The sequence below is a fragment of the Alligator mississippiensis genome, chromosome 1, assembly GCF_030867095.1.
Source record: "Alligator mississippiensis isolate rAllMis1 chromosome 1, rAllMis1, whole genome shotgun sequence".
NCBI classification, from domain to species: Eukaryota; Metazoa; Chordata; order Crocodylia; family Alligatoridae; genus Alligator; species Alligator mississippiensis.
This window is the reverse complement of record NC_081824.1, coordinates 334,547,720-334,569,605: the sequence shown is the minus strand read 5'-3', so window position 1 is coordinate 334,569,605 and position 21,886 is coordinate 334,547,720. Positions and strand designations below refer to the sequence as shown.

Here is a 21,886-nt window from a genome sequence, read left to right as displayed (position 1 = left end):
AATTTAACAAAGAAGTTTAACAAAAAAAAATAGGACAGTATGTAAAATATCTTTAACTGAATATATAGCATGTAGTAACTTCCTGAGAAATGTGCAAGTTGTCTTAGTATAGAACAAAACTTCTTATAATGCAACAATGTTTACTCTTAAAAATTCTTAAATACCTTATGAAACTGCTACTGTGCAATAAGGGCACAAGACTATATACCCTCATTGAGAGAAATAATCACTGTCCATAGAAGCAGATTTATTGAAATCTGTGGACTATTTATTTATTACTACTGGATGATATGGTGGTATTGCCTATTGTTAAAGTTGCAGATCACATCCCTTTTTATTGTTTTTACTCTGCTAAATTTGTCAGATTATAACTATTTTTGCAGATACTTTCAATGCTGACTGCTTTCTACTGATTTCTTTTCTGGGCACTTCATAGAAAAATATGGAAGGAAAAATATATTTTCTTTGTAAAAAAATCTAGTGCTAATATATTTACTGCAAGCACTGGAAATTTGGGTGGAATTTGGTTGGATCCTTGTGTTATTGACATATCTTTTACCATCCCCATGGAAATAGTCCTTATTTGATTAAGCTAGAAGACTTAGAAAAAAATTTCTATTGTGCCTGCTTAGCAGACCGCTTAGGTTTTAGAAGCTAAATTTCCCCCACTGAGTATGCTCCAGCTTGGGGGCTGAGCGGTACTTATTCTACTAATGTAGCACTGGGCTCCTGCAGGCACGGCCACATCTGGACACTGAAAATGAGAATAGGGAGATTACATCTTTTGTATACCTACTGAGTTTTCACTGTCTCTCTGTGTCCAGGCAGCATGCAGGAAGCACCTACCTGAATTGAATACAGACAGGTCTGGAGCCAAACCTGCAACTCTAGGGAAGCAAAGAGAGTTGATTGGGATATTGAGCCTGCAAATACAAAGAAGGTAAAACTGGGAATGGAGGGTGGTAGGGATGGGGGAAACAGGAAATAGAAACTAGGACCTGCAGTAGAGGGGAGTGGGAACTGCTGGGCAAAGAGGGTTTAGGACTGTGGGGATTATGGCTGGTAGATAAGGAGACTGGGAGTGAGAGAAATGGAAGGAGTGATATTAGGAACTGCAAGGAATATGAGGGAGGTTAAGATGGGATAAAGAGCAAGGGGAAAATGGAAGAGTTGGATAAGAGCTGACAATGAGCCAGCTAAGATTGGGACTCCAAGAACCAAGAGACTAGGGCTTGGATTTGGTTGGGGGACACTGATATTGGATGAAAAGCCCAAGGAAGACAAATAGAACAGGGAGCTTGTAAATATAGGAAATATAGTCCGTGAAGTGCCTTCAAGCCAGGCAGGGGCAATAAATGGATCAGATTAGAAGCTGGAAGGAACCTGCTCTCAATCAGATGAAAAGCTGTAAGGAAGTGATCTGAGGTATGTGGAAAAGGAGGAGGAGCAGATAGAAGTCTAGGGGAAGATTAGGAATGAATGGGCAAGAAAACTGGGACTTGGAGTTGAGGGTGATTGGGAATGGAGCCAGGAGTCCAGTGAGATTAAAACTATGTGCCAGAGTTATAGGGTTACCTGTAAGGTTTCACACCTCATGCTTGCTCCTCTCCTCAGATGTTATCTTGTGATTCCTTCATCACTTGGTACAGGGCTATAATACCCAGACTATCAACCATATTTATCCAACAGGGCTGACTGTTAATGGGCTTTTATCCATCCAGGTGCATTGTAGAAATGCAAAGGAGCCCTTGTTTATAGTAGTTACTCATAGGAACAAAGAAAAGTATAAGGATTGTGTGGTAGTGATAGGGGAGAGGGCCAGGGAGGATTTTAAAATCATACATGTTTTGTACATATAGTCCCTTAGATTCCAAGATAGTCTTGTCTTACCCAAACCCATAATTTCTAGGATTTGGGGCTCAGGCTGTTTGTCTTAAATGTCTCCTTAAGAGACTATTTGCCTCCTTAAGCAACCCTGAGATGTTTGATCTTACACCTTCAGAGGGGCCAATTACTCCTGGGAAAACCTGTTTGCCTGGCCAAACAGGGAGCCTGAGCCAAAACTTCAAAATAAGTGGCTCTCAAGCGATTGCTTAAAAGGGTGTGTGGAATCCAACCCTGCCTCCCTTTTCATGGTGTGTATTTTGACAGTCCTTTTAAGCTAACCCATTGCACACAATAAATCTAAAAATAACCCAGTAAAGATTGATTATGTGAGAAGGAAGGAGATCCAGAGATTAGAAGAAGACAGTGTGACAAGAATAGACTGGGGAGGATGGAGCAGTATAGGTTGTTTTGGGTAATGAAAAACAGTCTGGGTCCACTTAAGCAAATTCTTTTCCAGAGCCTAGAAAGGAACCAAACATTCCTGAGCATCGCCATTCCTAGTGGCAGAAAAAAAATCTGTGAAATCTGGAAAAGTGTCCATTTTGGTTCTAGTACGTGTGAATAAAGAATAAGAAAACCTACACTGCTATTACTCACTCATTTAGTTCAACTGAAAAAAAGAGTTGTGTGGCAAACCTGAACTGTCCACCTTGCTATCGACTCATGTTTGAATAAATATTTGATGAAATTTCTGCGTGGGTTTCTTTTTCCCCCTTTTTTCTTTTTAAGTTATGAAATCCTATGTTAAAAGGTCAAACACTCAACAAATTGGTAAATTCCAGAATTGAGGTTGACTTGGCAAACCTAATTTAATTCCCTTGTATATATGCAGAGCCCCTGACAGTGCATAAAGAAGCACACTTACATGGGTGAGAGAAGGTTGTATAGTTATAATTAAAATGACAGTAGATTCTCTTGACCTTAATTTCCCTGTCCCCATATATAAAATAAATCTGCTTCAACTCACAGCTATGTTGTAAAAAATAGCTACATCCATATTTTTAAAATACACAGCTGCTTTTTGAATAGGGTTAACATATGAGACCATGGGGAATCTGGGACACTGTTCTGTCTCCCCCCACAGCAGTCCCAAGTCAGCGGCGTTGCCTGGAACACCAAACCACTCTTCCGGACTGTGCCGCATGCCCCTAAGATTCCTACCACAGTCTGGTGCATGCACACTTTCACTTGGCAGGGGGCACCACTTTGGAGCCTGGGAGGAGGTGCAGACTGGCACACTGGGGATGCTGGGCCCCATGCAGAGGTGTACATTACCCCTGCAGCCAGCATGGCCAAGTACACAGCTACACTGCCCCTCATACCCATCCTATGCAGGCAGCACATGGAAACACCTGGCACATGAGTGGCTGCAGCCAGATGGCCTCTTGGTGCTGTTACTGCAGTCACTGATTGGCCTGCCCCGGCTGAGGCTACAGTCCCAGGGCTGAGCCTAGAGTTGCCCCCCTCCTCTGCAAACACGGGTCCCTGCTGGCAGCTAGGGTGCGGGAAGGGTAGAGGACCCCCCATTCCCTTCAGGGCAGGGGTCTAAGCCACCCTGCACCCCACCCCCATCACACACACACACACACACACACACACACACACACACACACACACACACACACCCACCCTTGTGAGCACCCTGCACTCAAGAAAAGCTGTTCTTCCACCCCACCCCAGCCAATCCCCACCAATCCATGACTTCTGCTTTAATTTTCACCAACTGGCCAGGATGTTGGGACAGCTTATGAAGTCTGGGACAGTCCCAGCCAAACTGGGATGTATGGTTACCCTATTTTTAAAGTACTCAGATGCTGTAAACATGAGGTAGTAAGGAAATTAATAATACAGTATTTCAGGCAGGGTTTAAATAGTGTGCAATATATCAAGTACGGACTGACCTTATAGTTGGGATAAAGTTAGACCAGCTTTAGAATGCCAAGCATTTTTCTTCACGTCTGAGGAGAAAAGCAAGCACAACTGAAAAATTGCTGGACTTGCTTTCCTCCTCAGACCTACAGAAGAATGTATTGCATTCAAAAGCTTGTCTAACTTTACCTCAGCTGGATAGTCAGTCCAATAAAATATATCACCCCCAAACCCCCCTTACGTTAATAGTATTATCTTACCTTTTAAAAAAAAATTCATATAAATATTTTGATTTAAGCTCAATTAAAAAAAAAAAAGAGTACTTAAGGCATCTTACAAAGACTCCAATGGTGGGTGTTAAGCCCCTCCTCTGGACTCATGTCATAGGTCATCCTCTACTTGATGCACTTGTAAATGCATAGCTGGTCAGTCAGGCTGAAGAGGCAAAGGTGGCTGGATGGTCTGTTGGCTACATAATTCTTGGGTGCTGTTGGTAGAAAAAGGGGTGTACCATAACCATGCTGGCCCTAAGAGATGCTAATCTTTAGAAGGCCTTTAACTTAGATAGTTGACATTTTTCAACTAGCCAAGCATTAAATGAACTACACCTGTAATTCCACTTCCACAACCACTACCAAAAACCCATTATCACTTAAGATCTCCCGCTCAATCTATGACAGCTTAGGGAAAACAAATTGACCTTACAGCATTCTTCAGTTTATGACTGACCAGGTGTCTATGTGTGTGTTGGACTGAAAATATACAGGGGTATGGCTCTAAAGCTATGGATACTGTCCCCTCTCATATTAGTGGAACATTTTACTTTCAGCCCCATTTATCACAACTGTGGTCAAATGGCATAGACAAATGGTTTCTAGGATATTATAAGGTTCTATCAGTCAAAAACCAACATCTTCAAATCAGCCAGGCATTTTAGAGGATTGACTGCAAAGTCAAAGGCAAATACAAAAGCATTGGTATAATGTGTTTGCAGTAAGATATATTTTACGATAAATGAAATTCCATGCCCTGTACCAATTACAGTTTGCAGCTGGATTTAGACTGTAGTCCCACTGTAAAGCGTATTGCAACAGTCTAATTGGCAAGTGATGAAGGGTTGCAAGGTCCCTACTAGAAAGAAATTGTTGAAATCTCCTTTATACATAATACAGATACAAAAAAAGGAATTACATCTGTAGCTGATATGCAATTTAGTAACAGTTAGGAAACCAGAGCAGCATACTAGGTCATGCTTATTCACAAATCCCCAATGTTAGATCAGCTGTGTTTAATCACAAATGGATCTTTAAAGGAAAGCAAATCAGATATATGTAAAACAATATTATGCTGTTCTTACTTTTTATCTAGTACCTTAGCAGCTGTACCTATATTCCAAAAATTGAAGGAAAATACATTTCAGAACCATGTATATCTTCAATTTCACTATTTTTCACCTGTAGAGTTATTCCGTTTTTCCCAGTCTTATTTTGAGACTTGCACAGAAGAAAATCAGGGGGAGAAAAATTTAAAATATGGGATTATGAACACACAAAAGCTGTCAGGGATACTTATTATATCCAGAGTAGGGGCATACCCAGGATCCAAGGGCATGTGTAGATGAAATGGGGGCCCTAAATTGAAGCAGTGGGTTTTAAAAAACACCGCTTCAATTTAGGGCTGATTAAACCCCTATATTGTGCATACACTCTACTGACTTACCTGCCTCTCTGGTGGGGAGGAGAGGGTGAGCTGCTGGTGGGTGGAGTGGTCCCTGGGCTCCAAGGGGACTGGTGCTTCCCTCTGCAGCAGCTGCGCTCCCCCTTCCAGGTGGTACCCACCTGCAGGCACCTGGCTCAGGTGGTCCTGGGGGGCACCGTAGCCATAGAGGGAAGCACCAGGCCCCAGCACAGCTCACACAGGCAGGCTCTGGGGGGCAAGATCAGGCTCGTCACTTTCCTTGGGCAAAGCTGCTTTCCCAGGCTGCTGCCAGGCTGCCTACAGGGCTTTCTGCAAAGCCATAGACCTGCACGGAGCCCAGTTCTTCGCTCTGCAGCTGTAGGGGCAGCAAACTAAAACGCCTCAAAGGAATTTTAGTTTGCTGCACCCCAAGTCATTTAAGGCGCATTATGCTGCCAAATTTCCTACAGCAACAAAAATTAATGTGCCATATACTGCCGACGCATGGAAACACTGACACCATTAAAGTGGTGCAAAAGCAGTTAGCCTGCTTTAAAATGTCATACGCACATGCCTCTCATTTTGTCTACACACGGCCCAGGACTCTTTCCCTCGGGGAGAGGATCCCTGGGGGTTAAGCATGATGTGAGCTTGGAACCTGGGGAACTATGCCTCCTTGGGCTCCATGATACTGCTTCCCTATGGCTGTGCTCCCAGTGCAAAGCTGCCAGGGGATAACGGTGGTGACAGCATAGACCCCAGGAAAGCCTGCCTCCCTGGGCTCCATGCTTCTGTCAGGCTTGGCACTAGGTAACCCTTTCCACCCTCTCCCTACAGGAATATGGCAGCCTGAGGAAGGAAGCTACAGCCCCACCCTCCCTCAAATTATCCTGGCTAGGGGAATCACCTGGATGTGGGGCAAGTGCTTAGCCCCCTAAGAGGAGGGATGTGTGCCTGGTCCCTAGTCCCTGGCCTGGAATGGGTCTCCTGGGGTCCTTTTAGCCAGCAGCGTGGTGTCATGTAGGCTGGAGTTATATCCACTGTGGGCAGGTGGGGTATCAATTTGGGGCTAGAGCCACCCCTGAGCAGTAGAACTTGGGAGGGTAAAATGGTTGTCAGGGGTAGAGGAGCTAGGATCTGTGTATCTTGGGATGCTGGATTATTGTAAATTGTTCACTTCATATCCAAGGAGAAGATTAACAATTCTCTATCTTGAGCTAAGTAGAACAGCTCAAAGATAAGTGTTGCCCAAACTGATGTAATTTTAAAACACTTAGAGGATACTTAGCACAATTTAACACCCTTTAACACAGGGGCACTCCCATTTTAAAATGGTTTAAGGATACCCTGTAACACCATCCTAAAATACTTCTGCTGGAGCTTTGCCGCCTTTATGGCGACTGGCAGATGGGCCTTCACTTAACCTGATGTCTCCTCACACTGTGTCCTGACATATTGGTAATCTTTCTTTCTTCTCATTTTCTTATTGTGTTTTCTTTTTTTCATTTTTTTTGGCCTCAATTCTATTTGCTGTTCCCCTTTACCATTTTCCTAATTGTTATGAGCTCTATTCAATACCAAGTAAATTGAAATCAATAGAAAGAGACTTTGGGTATATCTATATTGCATTCTAAGTGAGGCCAGCAGATTGAGAAATAAATAAGCCCCATCACAAGCCACTCATTCCCCTCTGTTGATGAGAAAGCAGGAGTACAGTGCTGACACTCTGCCAAGCTATTAATATCACACATCTGCAAGCCTGGGTACTTGGGAAGCACGTAAAAGCCCTGTGTAGGGTTTTTTATTTTGGCAGTGTGCTGGCCTTACCCAGAATGTGGTACAGGCATATCCTTATAGATTTCAAGGGAAGTTAAATTAGTCTTTCAGGAGGATCCAGGAATTTAAAGGTAAGGCAAATCCAGGTAAAGTATATTTTGAAGGAATATATTACTCAAAAAAGAAAGGCTAGCTTTCTACATATTCTCAGGGCTTTTTGTAAGGCAACCATCCCTTGTTAGTTCTGTTGGGTATATTGGATCCATATATCTACATATTGGCTGAAAATCTGTGGGTATTAGTAGGTCTTAGGAGCAAAACATGTAACAGAGTGAACAGGTATAATTTCAAATTTCTTCTTTTCCGGTACAATTTTTTTCCCCCAAAGCAAAAAAAAATCCTATGAAAACAGAACTTCCACAGCGATCAGAAGTGACATTATCAAAGGTATCAGATGGATATGAAAATTACTTTGCAGAAATTTTCTGGCAAAAAAGAATAATAGAAAACACTGAGAAAGGGTCTGATTGCAGATTTAATGAAGCAAAAAATTAAGTCAACTTGCTTCAATAGTTGGAATTATAGTCGCGGAAAATACATTTAAGAGCATTTTCAGTTGTAGAGCTTGGCAAATAATAAACATCCTGAATAACTGATAGGAAAAATACAGCAAAATTTGTCAAATTATGTGAAAGTAGACATATTAAATTACTGTTGCTACAGTCTGGGAACCACGTTTCAGATCGATACCAGCAGAACAGTCTTTCCCTGCTGTATCCAAAGGCCAGGTGATTTTCCTGCCAACCCTCTACTTACCTGCCTTCCCTCCCCTACTCAAAAGATGCATTAAAAACACTACCAAGCTATGTCTTGTTTTCAGCCATTTTTCTGTTAATGAGCAAGGGAAGAGGTGGAGGAGGAACAACAAGTGTAGCTGCAGCTGTCACCTCCTGATTCTTCTTCTGTGATTATGACCAGCTTTTGATGTTAGAAAGCCTGTAGGTCTTCACTAAAAGATGCTCAGTATTATTGAGACAGAACGTTTCGCTACAGAAAGAAAAGTGGCAAAGGGAGAGAGAGAGAGGTTGGCATCCTGACAGGAGATGGAGCTCCCACTGCTGTCTCTCTCTCTTTCTCTCTCTCTCTCTTCTTTTCTTGATTCTTGGGAACAAGCCCTGATTTACAGCAAATTAGCATTCACAAGAGTTCTGTCTTTCTCTCCTTGACATATGGATTGAAGGGATAAACTAATCTCAGCAATGACTGTCAATACTCATAATAGTATATTACCATATACCTCCTGAAGCACTGCAGAAGTGGCTGCCATTCACAGGCTTTGCCCACTGCTCCTGAAGACCTTGCTTTTAAGCTACCACCTCACACCTGGTAGTCTGTAATTCCTTTATTCTCCACACTGTTGTAATCCCAGTTCTCTCAAGGTACATATGTTTCAGCACATAAGACAAAAGTGGGCCAAAGGACCTTAGCTGTCCAGATGATCAGATGGGGCGGAAGGAGGAACTAGAAACTGAGCTGTAGTTGGAAGGAGCAGAAGCATTTGAGTAACTGGGAAACCAGTATGTGCATTTGCTATAGTGGATTACCTTTTAAAAATACTTATGCCAAGGACATAAAGAAGAACTGGGCTAGAGTACTTTTACTTATTTCAGTGTGAATGGGCTCAAATGTCTTGATTTTTTTAAACCACATTTATCTTGGTGCATGTTTAATCCAAAATCAAGTTTCACACCCCTGTGTACACTTCACCAAACATGAGCTGTTTCATTTTTAAGGGGAACTCCAAGTAAATTGCAGTGTTTCATAACTAACGTTTTACCACTTTTACAGCTCTCTAAATAATCCTTTCCATACACCCAGTGACAGCATATGCTGATTTAACTTCTGCAGTGTATGCATTGCATCAACTCCTGTTATAAGAAAAACAAATCAGTAAAGTGGTTAGTATAAAGATTTAACTTAAAGTATAAGATTTAACTTATTTAAAATCATGTGTATTTCATGAATTAATTGCAAGATTGACCTGTATCACTGGGGAATTCATAAAGGAAAAGTGCACCTTTTTCTTCCTTTTGGAGAGTTAGTGTCACTGTCCCTAGATAAAAAGGGGTTTCTCAAGAGCGTTAATTATCAAAGTCATCTATAGTATGTTAGCTTTCAGAATACTGGTACTACATGGTTGAAGATGACAAATACCAGCTGATGTTAACTCCTGGTCAAATTAAAGTTTACACTTTTTTAATTGGACACACTTTAGTACAGTTCCAGAGTAATGTTTCTCTTTCAGTAACAAAATACAATGTCACTCTGCCTTTGCACTTAATGTACAGACTAAGAAAAAGGAAGAGGAGATAACTCATTTCTCTTTCTCTTTTCCCTACCCCCACATCCACCCTCCCATCCTAGCTTCAAAGGATCAAAACCCCACAAGGCTCCTAAGCCACCTGAAATAATGTGAATACTCTGTAATGGCAGAGAAATATTAAACTCACTGCAGAGTATTGAAAAGCCACAGATCTTTCTAATGTCATTGCATTTTCAGCCTTTTTTAGTGCTTCTGCTTTGATTCCAGTAGGTAAACATAGAACAGAAGCCTCAGACAATTGCTAACTAATTCTATGTCAATTTTTGTATTAGGGATTAATACTGGGCTTATGACAAAGTGCACTTTTGATGTATTAAAATGAGTTTCAGGCTTCAATATAACAATACCAGCCCATAAAAATTGCCACAGGGAGGCAGAATAATAGCCTATCTACTCCATTTTCCTGTCTCTGACAGTGGCTAAAGCTGGCTGTTTCAGAAGAACACAGAAAGAGAAAAACAAACTCCCCAACTACTCATTCATTGACAAGCTGTGCTGTCTTGTGCTAAGAGGGGAAAATTCTTATTAACCCCAGGTGGTTAACATTTGTAAACTCTGAATAAAAGGATGATTGAGTTCAGCATGACATGTGATGTGATACACATAAAAATAAATTAAGTTTAAACCTGTTCTTTGTGGTCACATGGCAAGGAAGTGTTCCTGGTGGAAGCGTTTGTCAGTCAGGATTTGTGTAACCACCAAGATTAAGGCTTTACCTTCCAAATAAGTAGTTATGACATATTTCTCTGAAGTGATTTCCCCACACTCTCTACATTACAGGTACCACTCAGTTTAATTAGCAGGAAAAGGACTTGGACTGGAATGTATCATTATGATCTGGACCTTTAATTAGAGACAGTGCATAGCTGTACTGCCCCAGTATTAATCCAGGGAATTAATTGCCATATAGTTTCTACTCAAATTTTCCTTTCTGTTCCAGCTCTGCACACCTGTGTGACCTTGAAGAAAAATAAGGTGGTACTCTATATCCACTCATACTTATTTATGTAATGTGAAGAAGGGTTGAGTGCTTGGGTTTTTTAAGACTTTTACTAAAATGTTTGCCTGAACCTCATGCCTAAACTATATTTGATGATGTATAACTTAATGAAGTACACTTCCAACTCTTTTGCAGTGGCCTAAACCAGTCTGTTTATAAATAACAGTGTTTTGTGTTTGGTCATTGTATCTACTTTGAATAGACCATTGAGTTAGAGAACTATTCCTGATGTCTGCTGGGTGACATTGAGTAAGTCGCATTTCTATCTTGCAGCCCCAATTTCCCCCATTGTTTGAAATGTTGCTTAAGATGATGCCCTATTTTATAAAGCAGTCTCAGATCCGTTGATAAATAGTGCTCTCTAAGAAGCAGGCGGTAGAAGTATATTTCCATGTGGGTATGCTTTTCACATTAATTTATTCAATGAGTTTAGTCTCTACGGGTGAAATTTGTGGCTGAATAAAGAGGGCCATTAGTAAGCCAGTGTAGCAATTAAATTAGACTATTTTGAGTTGCTTTAATTCTAAGAAATTTCCATAATCCCTTTCTTTTTTCTTGTTTTTATTTTTATTTTTTTTAATTACCATTCTGAATTTCTTCAATTGAGGTGAGACAAATTTTGTGCATGAAGTTTACAGTACATCTTCTCTCTTGGTTTCCAGACGTTTTCTTTTTCTCTTTTTAAACCTCTAGAATCTTGTTCATGTCTATTGTCATTCTCACTTTTCCTTAACTCATTTTTTTCTTTTCATTGCCTTTCTTTGTTCCCTTCTAACTTTGCCTCAGCTTTGTTCTCCATTTCTCTCCTCTTTTTAGGAAGTCCTGCATCTGGTAATATTTTGGATCATGGTATAATGTCCTGTTTTGTCAGCCATCTGTTCTGTACCTATTAATCTGAATCTACTAGCCATCATAGTGCCTTTAGCTGTTTATGTTGCATTGCTAAACTAAATAACCTTTTATTTAGTGGATCTTTAGGAGTAATAGCACCCTCTACTGGGGTAATAATTTAAGTCACGCGTTGTATATAGTAGAAAAAAAAAGAATACTTGAAGAGGATTTATTCATGAAAGAGCTACTCCCTTTCAACAATGACCAACATGAGGAAACTAAGGAGGGCAAGATGAATGTGGCCTGCAAGGATAAGAAGAAACAAATTCCCTATAGAACCATAAGGAGCAGAGTCGAGGCAATTTTGCAACTTCATAATCAATGTGCTATTCAGGAACACTAGGGTACCTGAAAGGAGAAGTAATCCCTGAGGAGAGGCTTCTGAGACTACAAGTGTTGTTGAAGTCAAAGGTAACATTAGGATATAAAAACCCAGATATATTAGAGGTGCAGGAGCCTTCCATGTGACAAGGATCTGGCTGTGTACTACTCTCTCTGTGGCTTCCTCCGTAGATAGCACCATCAGTAGGACCACAGGCTACATTGTTCTGTAGCAAAACCCCCAGTTTTTCTTTTCTTTTAAAAAAAAAATATTTTAAATGCATTCCCTCCCTTTCCCCAACCATTTCTGACTTTTTCTCTCCCTCTCTATTCCCTATAGATAAGTAAGTGAGCTAAGATATAGGATAAATTTCAGCATTTTATTTTGGTAGCAAGTTGTATTTTTTTTTCTCCTTCTTTTCAGATAAGTGCCCTGTTATAGATATCCACTGTTTTATATTGTATAAATGATTATGTTTATATTAATTTTTACTGTTCTATATTACTATTTTACTGATACCACATAATTTAGGCCTATATATGTAAGTTAACATAAGTCATGTCAAGTTTCCATCTTGTGTCCCCTGATGTCGTAATCTATGACTCACACCTACCCCTCCTATGTAATGAGGGTGCTTGAGAGACAATGGCAGTAGGTCTAAAAATAGCTCCCTCTGAATGACCAAACCATCAAAACCAATACCTGGACCAATGACCCAGCCCTTGGAACCACCCTTAACATTCAAGAAACAAAAGATGAGGCAACCCACCATTGTGCCAGGCTGCACATGCTCAGTAAAAACACCTGGAATCCTCTGAAACAGGACTGACATTGCCTGGACAGGCCCTCCCTATAGGAGATCAGAGGTAGTCTGCCCCATAAAAAGGGGTAGTGAAGACTGACTCCTTGGGACCCCTTCTCCATCTGGACCAGCACCATGCCACACCACCTATCCACCCAGAGGCCCTGCCAGCGACCCTCCTCTGGAAAACACCTGCTGGACAAAGACCCCTTTCCAGCCTGGATAGGTAGCTATCACCCCCACCCCTTCTTCAACCAAGGACTTGGACTCTGTTTTTCTTCCCTACCTGGACTCCAACCCTTCCATTGAGTCTCTTTCTCCTGCTGCCATTGTGAGTGCTATTGTGAGTGAACCAATATCTTCATGGGGCTGTGTAGTGTGTTGTCTGTTTAATAAACCTGTTATTTTGAACCCCCTGAGTTGGGTTTTTGTCTGTTTCCTGACTGTTTCCTCCTTGCCACTACTTATCTGGCCCCCAATCTTCCAGCTGTCTGCCTCAGTTTCCAACCCTAAGCTCCCAGCTGTCTGCCTCAGTTTCCAGTCCCAAGCTCCCAGCTATCTGCCTCTCTCTCTTTCCTGGATGTTTCTTCCTTGCCACTGGACTTTTTCCCTTGCACCAGTGACCTCGAGTAACCCTGGGGCCACTTGACCTTAAGTAACCCCAAGCCTCAGTTCCTCAACCAGCTTCTCTCTAGTCTCTAGTTCCAATCCCAGTTCCAGCAACTTTCACTCCTTATACTTTTATTCTCACCATAACCTTCCCCCAGGTATCCCAAGTATCCTAAACACAAACATACATACTACAACATCCAAGTTAGGAACTCACCTGTGTGTATGTCTAGGTGGGTGGTATGTGTGTGAACTGCTGAATATACATATCTGTGTATGTCATCGTGTGTGTGATATACAAATTAGTGATCAGTGTATGGGTACAGAATGTGTGGGTATTGACAACTGATTGTTGTCTAATTTTTGTAGTGTGTATGTGCTTGAATTGGTGATAGGTATGCATGTGCCTAGGTTGGTTTGGATGTGCATGTGCCTGAGTTGGTAGTATGTGTGTGTGTATGCACCTAATTGATTTGTATGTTTGTATATGTGCAATTGTGTCACACCCTCCTGTTTAACAGCGAAATATTGAGATCCTGAGAGCTGGCATGACCCCACAGGACAGCAGGCCAAGGAACATATCAATCCCTTCTCCATCAATGAGACAGAATAACTGTGGGGACTACTCCCCATTTGCCATGACATACAACAAAGAGGGGCAATTCTAAATGTTTAGTAAGGGATGTGCCAAGTCCTAGCAGAACCTCTGATGTGTGCCACTGTCTTGATACCCTATAGCCAAATACATTTCTGGGTGGGACCTGGAGAGGATCCAGATAAATGACAAGGAGAAGAAAAGTCAAAGAAGGAAAAGGAAAGCTTTTATACATGCTATGGAGAGAAGTGAAAGAGACAGCGGGCAAGTCTACATGAGATGTTTACTGCACAGTTGACTAATTAACTGCACAGTAAGTGTCTCAGAGTCTACACGTGCAGCCTATCTGGGTGCACAAAATAAACTTTGAAGCTGGTAGGAATTGTAAATGCATTTTTCCCTATAGAGTAGGTAGAGATACATACATGCATACATACATATATATCTATATATATGTATACATTTCCCTATATAATATATACATTTTAAAAAGTAGACACAAATGGAAAGCTGAGTGAAAAATACAACAAAACCAACCATCAAATAAACAAAACAAAAGGAAAAAAATGAACTAAAGGCAGATACTACCTTTAGAATTGTTTAAAAGCTCAAGTGTTTTATGCCAGGGGTTTTCAACCTGTTTTAAGCAGGGTACCCCTTGTGGTGGATACCCCTTCTGGACGCAGAGCAGGGAGAGGGTGCTGACAGAAGGCTGGATGTGAAGTCAGCGGCACAGGGAGATCACATGCAACCACTGCTATCTATACACTCTGTGTCGCCACCAGGTGCTGCTTTCCTGCACCCAAGTATCCCCACATCTCTGTGCCACTGGCTTTGCATCTGGTCAGCCATCAGAACCCCTTCCCTCCCAGCGTGCAGTGTGGGGAAGCGGCACAGGGAAGTGGCACACAGTACATGGTGGCAACATGGAGTGAGGGATGGCTGCTGCTTTCCAAGTATCCCCACTTCTCCATGCTGCTGCCGCGTACTCCCTGGGGCCTTCCTAGTGCCCCCTGGGGTATGCATAGCCCTCGGTTGACAACCCCTGTTTTATGCAATAGTGCATAAAACCTGAAGTGTGCTCTAATTAATTGTTAATTAACTTCAAGCATGAGGCCAGCAATCTTCTATTTATTATGAATGTCTGTTTTACTTGTCATGAATTCACTGAGCAGTTTAAGATGGTTTAAACTGACACCCAAAAATAGCACCAAAGTGCTAAGTGATTGACCTTTAGGATTTTCAGCAGCATAGTTTAAATGAAGTAGAAACAGATTTTTAAATAGGTGACATCTTTCAGCCTAACATGATTCATAGGAGTGAAAAAGATGCTATTCTGTACTTTGGGGCATGGTGCAGCCCAATGGCTATAGGCTGCTGGTGTCAGGCACTTCTGGGGCCACTGCTGCCGGGGCTGGGGTGAGTGCCACACCCCACGCCACCCAGGGGTCCGCTTGTCCGCGTTCACCCCAGCCCGTGCTGAAGCAGCCCTGGGAGCAGCCAACACCAGCTGCCTGTATCAGGGCACAGCGCATCCCAGGAGCAGAGGTGAGTGCAGACAAGTGGAGTGCAGGCATGGGAGGGACAGGCATAGCACGGTGCAGCCCAGCGGCTGCAGACAGCTGCCACTGACCGCTCCTGGGGCTGCTCCAGCATGGGCTGGGTTGAGTGGGGCTATAACTCTTTCTTCTCCCCACATAGACTTACCTGCTTGGGCAGGGGGGTGGGGCGCATCTATGCTGATCGCATAAGAGCGAATTTACCTCACAGATAATGAATTATGAGTCTAAATATGCCCATCGCATAAGAGCAAATTTGCATATAAAGAGCCTACATAAATCGAGGGAATCCTATAGTAAAAATTAAAAAAGTAAACACAAGTATCACTTCAGTGCAGGAAGCTGAACATAACGGAGCTCTGGCTTAAGCCCTCCTGTGCTAGTACCAGCCTCTGAAGCTACTGCTGACCCCTTGACAGCAGAAGGATGTATTTCTTCCCAGCTTTCCAGTAGTTAATACACTGCCAAGTAATGAGTCAAAAGATTCATTACAACATCTGGTATATATCTCCATATACTGCTGTCAGTTTACATACTTGCTATATTTAATGAAGACCAGGAATATTATCGTTTCCACTGACTATGGCCAGGTGTGTGGGTTGATGTGATTAAGTCCCACTATCACTTGCTTAGACAAGTAGCATGTGCCATTCTGGCCTGCCTGAGCATTCTGAATTGATCTGTTGGAGTTTGATTGATAAACATTTGCACACAGTTAGATTCTGAAATAGTCAAACATTGCTTTGTAGACCTTGGAGCTAAAGGATCCATCTATTTCCACATCCTCCATTTTTGTCATTTCTTCTTTTGTGCTAATTAACATTTGGTGACTTACTGAAGGAACAGATTGCAATTCATATTCCACTCCAGGAATACAACCTTTACTATTGGCTCTCTGAAGTCTGCTAGGACTTAGTCTTTCATATGTTTTTCTCATCAAGCCAGTTTTCTGTGCCTTATCATGTATAATTGGCATTGCTCTTGGTGCAGGATTTGTTTCTACACTTTTTCTGTCTCTTCTGTTGGTGGACATGCTACCAATACTCTCTGTATAATTTCTGACTTTTGTACAGCTGGGCTTAGCTCAGTTTGGGCTTAGCTCATTTTATCTAATCTCCTCTGCTGACCTGATTCGATAGCTATATCATATGTCTTATGCCCTTTTTGAATAACTATGCTGGAAGGGCCCACAAGGGTCAACTAGTTCAACCAGTGGCACAACTGGCAGGTGTACTATTCTTAAACCTTGATCTTTCTTTTTTGTTTGACACACTTGTGAAATGTGTTCTTGTGGATCTCATTTTCTACTTTTGCTTTCCTGACTTTGTCTCTAAAAGTACTTGCTATTCCTTGGCATCTGACCTTTGACTCCCACTTCTTTTTCTGATTGTATGTTTGACTTTTGACTTTGAGGTAGCTATGAATCACCTTGGTTTATGGCAGTTCTTCTTATCGTTCTTTTGTGTGGAATAGAATCTTGTTAAGCCTCCAATAGTATGTCCTTAAGAAATACTAGTCCTTCTTGGACCCCTTTCTTGTTCGAACTGTCGCTCATGGGAACTGCCTACTATTTTTCTGATTTGGTTAAATTCTGCCCTTTTGAATCCCACTATCCTTGTTTTGCTAATCTTTTACCTTCCCTTTCACAGAACTATGGATTCTCCTGCAGCTGAGACTATTGACTCTGACACTACTTTGTGTGGCTTCTTGATTGTTGGCCCAACTTTTCCTATCTGGGCATAGTGGCTTCAAGTCCCTGGCTCCTTTGCAGCATGCTGCTGCTTCATCTTGGCATTCTCTTAACTGCTTCTCTGCTCTCTCTCTCATTGTTTTGCTGGATTGCTGCAAACAACCTTTCAAGGGAGACAGTCTTGTTTTTTCAGTTCTTCAGTTTGTGTATGGGACACTATAGTATCTAACTCCTGGTAGGATGTATTGTGATGGTCTGAAATTTTTAGATAGGCAATGTCTGCTGTGCCTTTGCTATCAATTTCTTGGTCATCTTTATTCCTAATTCTTCCTTTCTGTAGCTAGGGGAGGCATGGGGTGTGTAGCAGGGAAGATGTACTGCATTCATATTTGCAGTGAAATCATTTGAATTCTGCTGAAGTGTACTATGGCCTGAGCACAACATGCTAGATAAGCCTTGCACTGAAAAATGTGCCTTCAGTTACTTGGCCACATTTATTGCCTGAATGGTGGGATAGTTTAACTCTAAGAAACTGTGGCCACATAGTTGTGTCATTAAAAATAAAAAGATTGATTTCAACCAGGGGCTTCATGAGGCTACTGAATTTTCTACTGTTGTCATTCACCTGCATATTATGGGTCTTTGCCTGCTTTATGTATGTTCTCAATTACATATTTAAGTCCTAGACACCAGATACATGTCAGGCATGCCTGTTTGTGCAGGTGTGAGTCCTGTATTAATCTCATTATGAAATCTGTTAAATCTGATGTGATGATTGACCCCTTAAATAAAATCATGTTTTTTGCATGTCTTATTCCTCTCTTGGTAATACAGGATAAACTTTTAAGGATCTTGCTCCTTTAGGTATAGCCAATCCTACAATATGAACCATTTTACTGTCAGTGATACCTCTTGCTTTTTAGTGCTGATTGATTCTTTTTTTCCCTTGAGTTGTCCCAATCCTCCTATCAGAGGTGCAAAGTTAATGTAGTAGGTCAGTAGAGCATCTCTCTATTACAGAGAGTCACCTGAGGTGTCCTCTGGAAGATATGCCCTGCAGTACTTTATCCATACATCATAACACTGAAGCCTTAATAAAAATAAGGTACTGCAGGGAACAGAGGTGTTGAAACTGCAGCTAGCTTTGAGATCACACACATACTTCCTGATGTTTCTTCCAAGTCCTTTCTGTCTGCAATCTCTGTGCCATACTCCAAATGCCACACAGGTTGCTAAAGCAGTTGCCAAAAATCTGTCTTTCTGGATTTTGATATATGCTGAGTTAGCCACTTGAGCCAAATAATAGAGTACATCTACAACATAAAATAGTTTCTCTAAAAAAAAATTGATGACTGAATTTATGTCATGATATAGGGTATGTGGCTACATTTGTCTCAGAAAGAAAGGTATTAGTTGTAAAATGATTCAGCATTATAAGGTGTAATAAAGTTAACTGTTTCAAGTATAATGCCTTGGATGGATCCAAAGCTCTGTTCTTTACAACTGCCATATGATTTGGAAGAAGATATCCTGAAAGGATAATTAGGAGATCCTGAGAACCTGACAGAGACATAAGCAATTGGCATAGCAACAGCATCTGCTCAAATGGTCACAGGATAGATGGCAGCTGCTAAAGCAACTTCCGTTTCCTCACTCCACTGAAAATGTAATCAATAGCAACAGCAGCAGCAGTTCTGTGATCAAAGGTAACACCAACTTCATCTTGTAGATCTATCTGGCTCTAATGGCTTGGGTACTAGTGAGTCTAGTCAATGGTGATAGACCCAATATTTGCAAGGCACTGCTAACATAAGAAAGGATTTATGGTGTGTGAGACTTTTCATATGGAAAATAAAACATTTTTAGCCTTTGCCGGTCTAATAGTTTTGATTGCTGTTCACATTGAAATTCATATTCTGAATACCACAGGCAACTGGTGGAAGGGGCACGGAGGCGGGGAGGGGCACGTGCCCCCCTGAAATTGGCCCCTGACTCGGCACCGCTCAGGATGGCAAACCACGGCCCTGCAGAGCTGGGTGGAGAGCCCACGGCTTCTCCCACAGGGCCCGTGGCAGCCGCAGTTGAGGTTTGGGCCCACCCCGCTGCCCGGGGGGTGGAGGTAGCTTTACTTGTGTTCCAGCTGATGGTCTGCAGTTTGCTGAGTCAGCTGTTTCCAGTCTGCAGTTTCTGGTCTGAAATTGTGTCCCCCCAGACTCAGGAGGCACCAGTCACCCCTGCTGAATACTCATTTAGAGTAGCAGAAAATGCTGTAAATAGACCTTTGAAGCAGGGACCCAGTTTTTTAAATGAACAAGCAAAAGACTTGATCTTTAATGTTTTGTTTTTAAAGAACATGCTAAAATATTAGTAGATATAACTGTCACTGTGTAATGAATTCCATACTGTAAGTTTGGATGAACTGTGTGTCTGCTTTGTTCTTTTCTGTATGGTATACTGTCTACTCTACAACCAGGCTAGAATAACCTTGAAGACGGTAGAGTAATTCACCGTTGCACTAAAGTGCTACCTGCTTTCACTGCTTCTTTAGGCAATACAATATTAACTTAATAGAACTAGGATTTGTGGTTATTTTATGATCTGTCTTAGTCAGTAGGACTTTTTTCTTTAAAAAAAATTACAAACTCTAATTGCACATGAACTATTATCACCCTCTCTGACAATAACCTTAGGCCATTACACTGTAATAGGACATAGAACTCTCACTCAGTCTTAGCTAGATGGGAGAACAATACCTTGGAACAAGATATCCCATTTTTCATTGAATAATGTTGGGAAATTAGTGCATTTTTTCAAAGCTATATATATAGTTTGCCTGCCCTCCCAGCCATATTCTCATGCAGAGAGAACTTAGTTGGGGAGTCCATGGTAGAAGAATAGACTGAAGGAATGTATGTTCATGACATACCTTGCCTAATGCCATGCCATTCCCTCTTAGGAATTTAGTGAGTTGAGAGAGAACAGAGATGGGAATCACAGAATCATAGAAAAGTAGGGCTGGAAAGGACCACCAGAGATCAATTAATCCAACCCTTTTTCAGAGGTAGGGTCATCCCTATTCAAATCCTCCTATACAAATCCATTGTCTAATGTATTAGTAAAACAACACAGTCAATCATAAGACAACCACAAGGCATAAGACCCTGTCATAGGTATAGCAAGTTGGCAACAGTGGTCAATGTCCCACTGCTGAGAAGGTTGTTAAAATATATGCCTCCCACTTCAGAGAAAAGCAAAACCCCCTCAGACTGTACCAATCTGACAATGGGGTGAGATTCTTTCCTGACCCCAAGCATGGCTATTGGCCTGATCCTGAGTGGAGGGGCAAGACCCTTTAGCCAGGAGGGTCTAAAGTCTGGATTTAAAGTATTTTATTGTAGAATGAAGAGGGAGAACCCCAAATCCTCTAATGGAAGCATTCAAAATGAACTGCATAATTTCCCTACTTCTCCAGGTACCCTGGACACGTGGACTATGCATTTCTGCTCTACATACCCCCTATTGAAAGATAAATACTTGCTAGTTTGCTTTATTTATGTCTCTGGATAAAGAATAACAGCTATCACTTGCATTTTCATTCTTTTTTTACATATTGCAAAACTGCTTGTTTGAAAATTATGATTTTTAAAAAAATGAATTTCCTTTGAGTATGATGGGTTACCTTTATAGGCGGAGTAAAAATAATGTTTTTGCAAGTTTGCAAGATGTTTATAAAAATTAGAAAATAAAACTGTCAGGAATTGAAAACCCACTGCATGAACCCATCCCTAAATTTCTCCTACAAAGGATAAAGTGAGATGAGGTGCTGTTATGAAAGTCATGCTACAATTTACTGTAACTAAGTCTTCTTGAGCAAGAAAAATAGGACATAGAAAGCTATAAATGTGAATAAAAGCCTGAGATGTTGTAGATTTTAGGTTTTTGTTTTTAATGCTATGCGCATTACATATGTCATTATAATGGATGAAGATTGTCTTATGATTCATTTTGTTTTCATGAAGCTTTCTACTGACATTTTTTTCATTTGTCTTAGTTCATTCTTTCATTTGCTCTATTTTTCTGCCTAAAACATTATTCTAACTTTGAGTTTTAATTTGCCAACAGTCAGATATTTTTTATTCTAAATGCCACAAGTTTTAAATTCTATTGCAGGTTTTCAATTGATTACAAGTACACATAGGATTAGATGACCCTTACAGTATTTGCCACTCCTGTGATTCTCTGAAAATACTTAGATTAAATGTAAATTAAGTTATACCCACTAGAGGGCAGCAAACACTGTAATTTTTTTTTATTTTTTTTAATGAGACAATCTTTTTTTCCCCAATGTATCAACCTGTTTAAAACCTTTTTATTCCATGGTATGGAAGTGCATTGTTACAAGTAGAAAATAGGGATGCATAGTATCTGAAGGTGAGACTTGATTTGGTCTAACTCTGCCCAAAGGAAACCCTTCCTGCTCGTTTTTCTAATGAGCATCTTAGTTTCAAACAATTCAATTTTGCATGTCTAAAGCTGAACCACAGTTGCTTCCATCTTTTTATTGCACTTGTGAATCTTGATTCATGCACAGGCTACTTACTCTGATTGCTTAGGTTATTTTTAGCCTCTGGGATCCGGATGATATACCTGGGTTTAAATATAAAAATATTAAATACACACAGTTGTAGGCTAATATGGGGCCAGCTCTGACTATAGAACACAGTTGGCATAGGAAAGGAGCTATAGACAATATTGTTTTGACCACAGAAAGACTATAGAACAACACCTAGAAACAAAATAGGGCTCTACTGAATTACTGAAATAAC

At 41.1% G+C, this 21,886-nt stretch overlaps 1 long non-coding RNA gene across 1 annotated transcript; it reads left to right on the top strand.

Annotated features, from left to right (window-relative positions):
* The first annotated feature begins 827 nt into the window (after nt 1-827).
* Nucleotides 828-2,466, top strand: LOC132250172 (uncharacterized). The gene is made up of 2 exons (XR_009461799.1): nt 828-940; nt 2,345-2,466. It is a non-coding gene; the product is annotated as an uncharacterized LOC132250172 (long non-coding RNA).
* The last annotated feature ends 19,420 nt before the right edge of the window (nt 2,467-21,886 follow it).